We start from the raw sequence: 9,903 nt of genomic DNA, 5'->3' as shown, positions 1-9,903 counted from the left end.
AAATCCTCCTTTAATAAGGTTCAGGGTTAAATCAGTAACCCTGAACAACCCCCCCACCCCCCACTGACAGTAGGCTCCTGGCTAAACTATATCGACATGGCTTTTCATTACTTTCCATTAGAGGCTAGCCGCGGTGCCCGCTGCTGTCACCTCTCGGATTGCTGTCACCTCTCGGATTTGTGATGATGTGTCAGAAGGAATTTTGGTTGAGACTTGGGAAAACAAATGGTGACGTGATGCCACCTGGTATAAGCTGTGTAAATGATGACGAGCTCTGACAGCACGCCTGTCAGCGGGGACAAAAGCAAAATATTTTGACAGGTTTAATTCTACTCAGAGCATCATGTTTTCCTGAGATGGTTATCTGAGGATTATAATAGCAGAGAACTAGTGTCCTAAGGGGATCATTTCCATCATCTTAGATTAAGGCAAGGGCATATTTTCATAATTATGGCCATGTGCTCCTGGCATACTAATGGTCAGACAGTGATCCACATAATGTGGTGTCTTGGGTATAATTTGGTGGCTGCTCAGAAGCAACATGGCCGTTGTAACATAACCTTGCATTGTTGTAACCAGTCACTGTTGAATGACCAAGAATTATCTTCATTTAGAGCAAAACAAAATGTCACATACAGAAGGAGGTCTGTACTGTGTGTGTGGTCCCTTGGTATTACTCACATTATGGGATCTGGAGCTGGAACCCACAGTGTAAAGTCACTGAATTTTAGGGTGACAACATGGTTTAAGGTTAGGGTCAGGGTTAGGGTCAGGCTAGTAATGGTTATGGGTAAGGTTAGTTAAGTCTCTAAGCCAGTGTGTTAATGTAAGCCAGTGTAAAAACTGATTTGTTGGAAATTCTGTTTTGGACTCAACTGTCAAATAAATTACTTTATAAAATGATTATTTTTGTGCAGTGTGTGCAGTGTCGTGTGAGTCATTGACTATAAAATGTGGTTTTACTTGTCTCTTTAATCAGTGTCCTTCAATGTGTCTTTCTGCTTTTGGCCCAAATAGCAAGACCTACCTCAAGGATGGAGAAATGCATTGTGAAATTGTCAGGAAATAAAGAATTTTAGCCAACAAATAAGAAAGTTACAAAACCAAACAAAATCTTTTTATCTGACTGAATGTAATTTGTTATGGATTAACACCCACCGCCTCCTCACTGCAGCAGAAGATTTAATGTTGAAAAGGAAATTAAAGAGAAGGAGGGAGGAACACTTTCTATCTTCCCCCTTTCTCTCTTAGTGACTTCTACCTGATGGTAGGATATATTTCAACACACATTTATATCTAAAAAACCCAGACCCTTTCAAATAGATGCTGCTGCACCAGTTCACACAGTCAGCAAAATGTCATTATTTGCTTTTGTGAAAAAGTGCATGTACAGTGCTCTGCCTGAAGGTGGAGCCATCATTCCAGGAATATGAAATGACAAAGCATGACCATCAAACCCTTTTCATACAGTATATCCACCAAACATGTGTAACAGTAAGGGGGGAAAACTGGAGAAACTGTCGTCATCATGTTTAGATAATTACACCAGTATTAAACAATTCCTAAGTTTCAGGAAGATTATAGTGCCAAGGATTAGTTCTGAAGAAAGGGGAACATCAGCCAGGACCATAAACTGGAGCACTAAACACTCTGTAAAATTGCCTTCATTGTTTATCACGATGCTGAAAAGTAATGACTTTGCTTGAATGCCTGCGCAAAGATGCATATAATATCTGACTGGTATAAATCAGTTTCAAATGGGAGCTGTGTGGTCATACTGAAAATGAAACATCACGTCGTTTCACACACACACACACACACACACACACACACACACACACACACTGTTTTAATAAAAGTCTCGCAGTGCACCAGAGCCAGGCTGTGCTCTGTTCTGTCAGGTTGAGGTTTCTGAGGTGTTCCTCTCTTTGTGTTCCAGGCAGACCTTTTGACTCTGGGGCGAGCCATAACTCTTACATCATTACTGCGAAAGGTGTGCATACTCAGCAGCTCAGCACAGGTCACATCTGGCACCACCCAAAACAGACAAGGGGGGAAGGGGACCACTTTGGACTTCAAAACAGGGAGTAAAATTTGCACTGTATATACACAACTTTAGTTCACTTTAGACTGAGTGCTAAAGAGGTAAAGCATCTCACAGGAAAATTTTTGTTTCATTTCACAGAAATTATTTCTCAGCAGTGTTTATATAAGTTTGTTTTCAAACTGAGTTTTTTACTTAACCTGTGGAGGGCCCCGTTAATCTCAGTGTTAGGTCCACTCGGCGTGACCTGCCTCTGTTCCGCCTTTCTCTCTGTTCTCTCAACCTGCGGGATCTGCACCTCAGCTGTGTTGCATTCGGTAATTAGCGACTCATTTGTCGGTGTGCACAGCTGGGGTGCATCCCATTGATTACCTGCCTCTTTATTTATACCTCTGGCAGATGCTCCGTCGTCGGCAGAGCATTACCTTACCTAACGTGCATACCCTGTAACAGCCCTTCATTCGTGGTGTGTATCAGACGACGTTTTTGACTTCCATGCTGACATTTCCTGTGCTGTGGATCTCATTGTGTTAGATGTTATTTTTATTGGTATCCACGCTGACAGTTCCTGTGCTGTGGATTTCCGTTTTTGTTCGCCTATCCTTCTGGTTAGCTTGTTTATTCACCTGTCCGTTCTCATCCTCCTCCTCTCCTGGTTCCTGCCATTAGCCTGTCTACTCCCTTGGTCATCCTGTTCTCCTCAGCCGTCTTTGGTCAGCCCTGTTGTATGTATTCATTGACTCTATTCCTTTTGTAATCCCCACCATTAAAACCGCCTTTTTTACTAGCACCTGGGTCAGCAATTGTGAGTACTACCACAGTTCTCCCTCGCCCTCCTGGTGAGGGGGACTAAACCATAACACTCAGGGTGATGTTTGCTAGTGGACATTTACTAGAGCTGTGACTTCATCCACACGACGAGGATGAGAGGGTGACTGTACATGACTTACCTCAGGCTTCACTACCTAAGGCCAAATGTGATATAAGCTGTATATCAGTACCTACAGTACATAGGCTGAAAAACTCAAGAGTGTAAGAAAACACACAATAACAACCAGTAATGAGTTTGATTTGACATGTATAAATACATGCACACACTGAGCACTATCTGCTACTGCTCTTCATATGTCATAGACCCACAGTCCACCCACAAACACACATTACACCACTTACTGATTAAGGTTTAACAGTGTTCTGACTCAGAATCTCGCAATCTCTGTGTGCGAAACACATCAACCCCCTGGCTAGTCCCAGACAGCCAGGAAGAGATGTTCCAGCATGTACCTCGTCATGGTGGCTCTGTAATTCACCACCACATGTTCATGTATAATTTACCACTGCAAGAAATTCCACTTTCATGTATTATTAAACAGAACAACCCATCATTTGGACTCGGCACTCTTTTCACTCTGCAATTATGGCCACGGCGCTGTGTTCAGAGAGATTGTGAAAAGTGAAACTCAATAAAGATACTAATAGAAGTTCTAATGCAGCAGCCTCCATTTAGAAATGCAGTAGAACATATTTAGCATTTAAAGCATATAGCCTGTGTACCGTCTGGTAATATGGCTCTATTTTTACTTTATTGAGCAACTCTATTTTGAATGTAGCTGTAACCAGTATTTTGGACACGTAGTGTACTTCCTCAGCTTTGTTAGGAATCATAGATGAATATGCATTTATGAACACAATTTGCAGTTATAATAAAATCCATATTTACAGTAATAGCAGTAATTTGGTACTAAATGAATATGGTTATAAATGCACTATGAATATTGTTTTTATTATCAAAATGTATGTAATTTAAAAGTAACATAAATTTCAAAGTAACATTAATTATTTTGGCTTATTCTCAGGGAAAACATCAAGCAGTAAATAAACTGATATATTTTCTTGTTAGTATTTTAGTTCTGGACCCAAATTCAGTAACATGAGCAAAGCAAGGTTTGTAATGAGGATACAAGGATTTAACTGCAAAAATCCAACAAAGAGTACTGATAGCTCAGGTAATAAACAGTGGCCGTTTTGCACATTCAGCAGATATGGAGCAACATTAACATCCATTTGGAATCATGTTTCTGGCCAGCTGATGAATGTGAACCCACTGTTAACTCTGCCTCAAGCCCTGGTTTATTGAGGGATATATTGTATTTGTCCTGCCCATTCAGAGATGCTTTCTGACTGGGCAGGGAATCTGTTAATTCCATTGTAGTGAGAATTCTTCTGATGTATGTATGTGCTACCCAAACACAAGCTGTCATGGGTCAGCCTGTGATGATACCATACATTTCTTTTTAAACAGTTATTCCTGAATAAACTGTCATTTACTTTTGCTTTGCTTTGTCTGCACGCTCAGTCACGCTCTCTAACCAGTCCAACAGTCCTGAGTTTTAATCACATAACCATTGCCACTATGTCAAATCAGGGTGACAAGTCAATCCCAGAGTCCACTGCCACTGTACCCTGTAGTGAAACCACATGCGAGGAATGTAGTAGCCATCAAGTTTATAAAAAGAGCAGCTCGTTACAGAAAAAGAACCACCCTATTTTCAGGGCAGTAACGACAAAAATGTAGGTCCTCATAAAACATGCAGGGTACTATTTATGGGAGACTGCAAATTTATACTATAGAGAGCTATGGGACCTGTTGGGTCATAGCTAAAATAGGGTTATAAAGGCTGGACCAGACACCGCTACAACTCTATGACTTTTTTTTTTATAAGTGAGAGACTGTGAGAATGTGAAATAGTGTAACCCTGCCTGTGAACATGCTGTATATAGTGTGTGGACAGAGACAGGAAGAGCAAGCCAACATGGCACAGGACAGGCCACATCCTTTCTGGCTCTTTCTGTATCTCTATCCGCCATAGTGTACATATGATTTATCCTTCCTGGGTCATTATTCTGTGGGAAGTAGCCACAGAGCATTAATGCACATTGTTCACTCATTTCAGATAAGACTGTTGCCAGGAAGAGAGCTCTGAAAAGCAGCTGTGCTGTAACAAGGGTGGGTGATATGCAACATAATATAGATACAAGTACAGGAGACACACTCCTTTCTATTTCAACCAAATTTATTTTAACTTATCTGAAACCATAATAAACAAATCACATGCAAAAGATGAATTTATAATGATAATAATGTAGTGAAAGTGAAGGAACACTTGAGAAGAGATGTGCAAATACTAAATACAAATGAGTGTCAAGTATAAGCAAACATCAGCAGTGTCATAAGTATGAATTCAGGATTTTATAATTAAAATGTTCATCTTGAAGCATGTTTGTATGCACATATTTCCTTGTATGCAAGGTGTATGCTTGCTTATTTGTATTAGACTAAAAGCACATGCATGCGTGTTTGACCATGTTTCTGCATGTGTCCGCCCCCGCTGCCCTCAAGCACTACAGAGAATGTCAAGAGGATGTGGAGGCAGCAGTGGCATGAGGAGCGTGAGTCAGCGTGGACGTGATGAGACAGGACAGCAATATAGCAGCATGGCACACTGCAGCAACAGACACAGACTGGATTTAAATATTGCATTAGAGTGCTGGAGCTGTCTCCCTGAAGGTCTATGGAACACAAATGTTCTAACCTCTTTTTCTCAGGGAGTGCACTACTGAGACTCAGCCTGAGTTGTCCTGATGACTTTGGAGCTGGTGTGGTTGGACCAGACTTTGTCAATTTAACAAGACGTTTCCATGGCTGAGTGTGAGCCATGGTTTGCTGGCGTGTGTCTATCTGTCTGTGCAAATGTGATGACAAGTTCACTAGGTGCTACTGTGAAGAGAGGAAAACTGAGCTTCTGTTCCAGTCACCCTGTGTAAGTAGTGGCTGACCACAGAGTTGCATTTTGGACAAAACCCAAAACCACAAAAGAGCAGAGGAGGGTGGGAGCGCACAGGCATGAGCTGAGCTGAACCCTGTAGGACTGTAGATCAGGGATTTGCATATCAAAATAAAAAAGATTTGTGAAATTCCTGAGAGAAAACAACATCATATTCAGATGCTATTAAGACCCAGAAACAAGTGAATGTGGAAGAAATAAGAATTCAAAGCTGGCTTATGCAAAGTCCTTTGTGACATATAATACAAACATAATGCTTCTCACAGTAGGGAACAGGAAAAGAGACTGTTCACCAGCTTTGCATGGCACTAGAAAGATGCAGAAATTACTCATTTAAAGTGCATTTAAACATCTAACAAGACCAAAAACACCCACTAAAGATGGTTAAAAAAACCCAAACTACAGCAGATTTAACCATTAATCACAGCAGGCACTGTAAAGTGTTACACTCACATAAGATAAAGCATTTTAAAACAACATTATGACACGGGCTCAGTTGAGTCACAGCCACTTACAGTGCCTACTGGAAAGCCAGACATGTTGCCAGCCAGGGGAACAAAACACTTCTCTGTGATCAGCCCTGCCCACTGATGGATTCCAAATGAAGATGTCGATACTACACAAGTGTGCATGGAAAACAATAATGTTGACAGGAACTTAGCCTGGTACAAAGTAGAGGAAATGTTTGCCTAAAGGCAGGAGAAGCAGGCCTGTGACTGGAGCACAGCCAGTAGACTTATTCTGTACAGGGAAAGTAGATGATTAACACTCTGTTACATCAATATTTCCATTCAAGGCTCTGTTGTATGAAATACTGAATCCCCAAACTGTGTGAAAGTCGTTTCAGAAAAGACAGGTGCTTTATGATGTACTAAAAGACAAAAAGCTTTTGAAAGAGTTCATCCAGATGTGTTCAGTCTCCCTGAAGCAACACAGGAACCCTTTTATTTTGCGTGTGTCTTGACCACATCATCTGCATCTTGTACAAGAAGACACACCACTTCTGAATGAGCCATTGTCTTGTGTCTCTGCTCCACAGCGAGAACAGCAACAAAGGAAGATGACAGAAACAAACAACAATTGTACTCTTTTGGAAGAGAAGAAAAAAGTGAGTGATTGTGGCATGTCTCCTCATCAGAAATCATGAGGGGGGAACAACAGTGAGACGGTATTTGGGTTAGGACTTCAACCACAGTCCGAAATATTGAAGAAAACGTTGTGTGATGTGGTGTTTGCTCGGGTGGGTGGAGCAGAGGAATGTATGTGAACTTCACTCTATGTCTGTGTGCATTTAATATAATCACAACATAAAACAGCAATTATACACTTTAATGAGCCAGAGTTGGTGTTAGCTAACAGGAGACTGACAGAGACAAAAATGCATGCATGTCTGTCTCATGTCCCTGTATGCAAGGCTGAGACACTATAGTTTCCAGACAGTATAAGATCACTATATGCTGTAGCAGCTTTTGCTGAGCTCTGGCCAAGTCATCATTTTTTTTTAATGAGGACAAATTTAGAGTCAGGCTCTTTGGATAACATAGCAACACATACATGCACCTGTGTGGCATCAAGTATTAGCTAAACATTATTCAGTATATACAGTACTTAAATATTATGTCTTAGCCCTGTGGCTTTTGTGACTTTTAGTAATAAATCATGCGCTTTTATTGCCCCACTAAAAGAATCTGATGGGCTAAAGGTAAATACAAACAAGTGCTGCATAATATATTATTAAATCCTTATTTGTGGATTTTACTTTGAACACAGCTGTAGTGCCTATTGCACACAGCACATTTACTGGGTCATCTGAATAACATGGAAATTCCCTCAAAATCTCAGCATTGACTCATTTACCAGCAGAGTTATTCAGATAATTCAGTAACTCTGCTTTTTGGAACTGGCTCCAGGGCCATGTGAGTTCTCAACAGCAACAGTGTGAAAATGTATTGGATGGCAATCAACATTTCCATGTCACCTTCCAGAGCTGATTTGAGGACAGTACGTACAGTCTATGTACACAAAATATAATAAGAGACTCCGTCTATCGCAGCTGCCATCAGGTAAAATATGACTGAGGAGACACGTCTCTGAATAAAAACTGGAGAGCCTGTGTGGGATGTCGGCTTCAAGTGTGTTCTGAGATATGATTTTCAGTTCGACATGCGACATATTTCCATTCTAATCTACACATATTATTGATAATCTCAGACAGGAATGTGGCTGTTTTAGTAACACATTTACAGTTTGATTACTGGATCAACAAGATGGCTACCAGAGCCCACACAATCAGTAACATGTCATTTCAATTCATTTCCCCTCACAAACCTTAGGTACTAAAACACGAATATGTTTCTTTTTAATACTGGCTCAGCACAACCATTCCAGTGTTTTAAAGGTAATGTTTTATGCTGGATGAACTCTATAAGGAACAGGCACAGTTAGTTTCCCCCTGGCCAGTTTTTATAGTTGGACTGAATTTCTGCATGACTGTCATTCAGTCTGAGGGGGAACTGTGATGGCTGGTTAACTGCCTGAGCTAATAACAATCTGGTTTATGGCATGACTGAGAATTATCTGCTGCTCAAACAACCTTCTATAAGTTTTAATATTATTGGAGCAGTATTTTACATGATGTGGCTGCCATGGTTTTAACTGAGACTGTGCAGTAAATTGAAATAAAACAGAAAATACTTTGCACATCTTTCAGCCATCTGTAGGTGAGCTGCCCTATTTTGTGTGTGGTAGTTTATCGCCCCCCTAAATTTAATAAGGATTTTATTTGTGATTTCTCCAACTTCCTTGCTGGAATCATGCCAAAATTTGACAAAATTTTAATGTTTGGGGATTTTAATATTCATGTGTCCTGTCCAACGGACCCCATGGTTAAGGATTTTATGAACATTATTGATTCTTTTAATTTGACCCAGTTTGTAAGTGGGCCTACTCATGCTCAAGGACACACTCTTGATTTGGTGCTTTCTTTTGGTGTCCCTGTCTGTGTGACTGATATTTGTGATGTGGGGATTTCTGATCATTTCCCTGTTTTATTCGATGCTACAGTCTCTTATTGTATAACTACTTCTAGTATGCCTGTCTGGCAATGTCGCTTGATTACTCCTAAGACAGCTGAGTTGTTTTCCGCTACCTATAATGACTTACAGCCTCGTATTTCACTGGAGGCTGGTCATGAGACCGTAGATGAGTTATTAGCTCGGTTTAGCTCTACATGCACGGACAGCCTTGACTCGTGTGCTCCTTTTAGGAATAAACGAGCCAGAATTAAGTCTGAACCTTGGCTAAATGAAAACACCCATTCACTTAAACTGGTTTGTAGGCGGGCAGAGCGGAAGTGGAAAAAAGATCGTCTTCACATTTTGCTGGATATTTAAAAAAAACGATTAAGAGATTATCAAAGTGCTGTCAAACATGCTAGAGCTCAATACTTTTCCTGGCTTATTGTAAACAATTGTCATAGACCCAGGGTGTTGTTCAGCACCATAAATGCGGTCTTATATCCATCTACAGCTGCTTGGACGGATGTGTCCTCCGTTACTTGTAATGAGTTTCTTCAATTTTTTGTGGATAAAATTGTTATGATCAGATCCCAGATTGATGATTCTGTTCTGGACCCTTCTGTTGCTCCTATATGCTCAGCTGTTTTCGACCAGTTTGAGCCTATTTCATTAGCTGCTCTTATGAAAGTAGTTCAGCTTGTGAAACCCTCTTATTGTCCTTTGGACATTATGCCAGCAGCTCTGTTTAAAGAGGTTTTTCATAGTATTGGTTTGGACATTGTCAATCTTATTAATGGCTCTTTGGCTTCTGGGATTGTCCCAATGGCACTTAAACATGCAGCGGTTCAACCAATTCTTAAAAGACCCAATCTCGATAGTACTGTTTTATCGAATTTTATACCCGTTTCTAAGCTACCATTTTTGTCTAAGATTTTAGAGAAAACGATTTTTATACAGTTACAGACCTTTTTAGAGAATAATGGCATATTTGAAAAGT

Source organism: Monopterus albus, unplaced genomic scaffold (genome assembly GCF_001952655.1).
Source record: "Monopterus albus unplaced genomic scaffold, M_albus_1.0 scaffold11.1, whole genome shotgun sequence".
Taxonomy (NCBI): Eukaryota; Metazoa; Chordata; class Actinopteri; order Synbranchiformes; family Synbranchidae; genus Monopterus; species Monopterus albus.
This window is presented reverse-complemented; position numbering follows the sequence as displayed.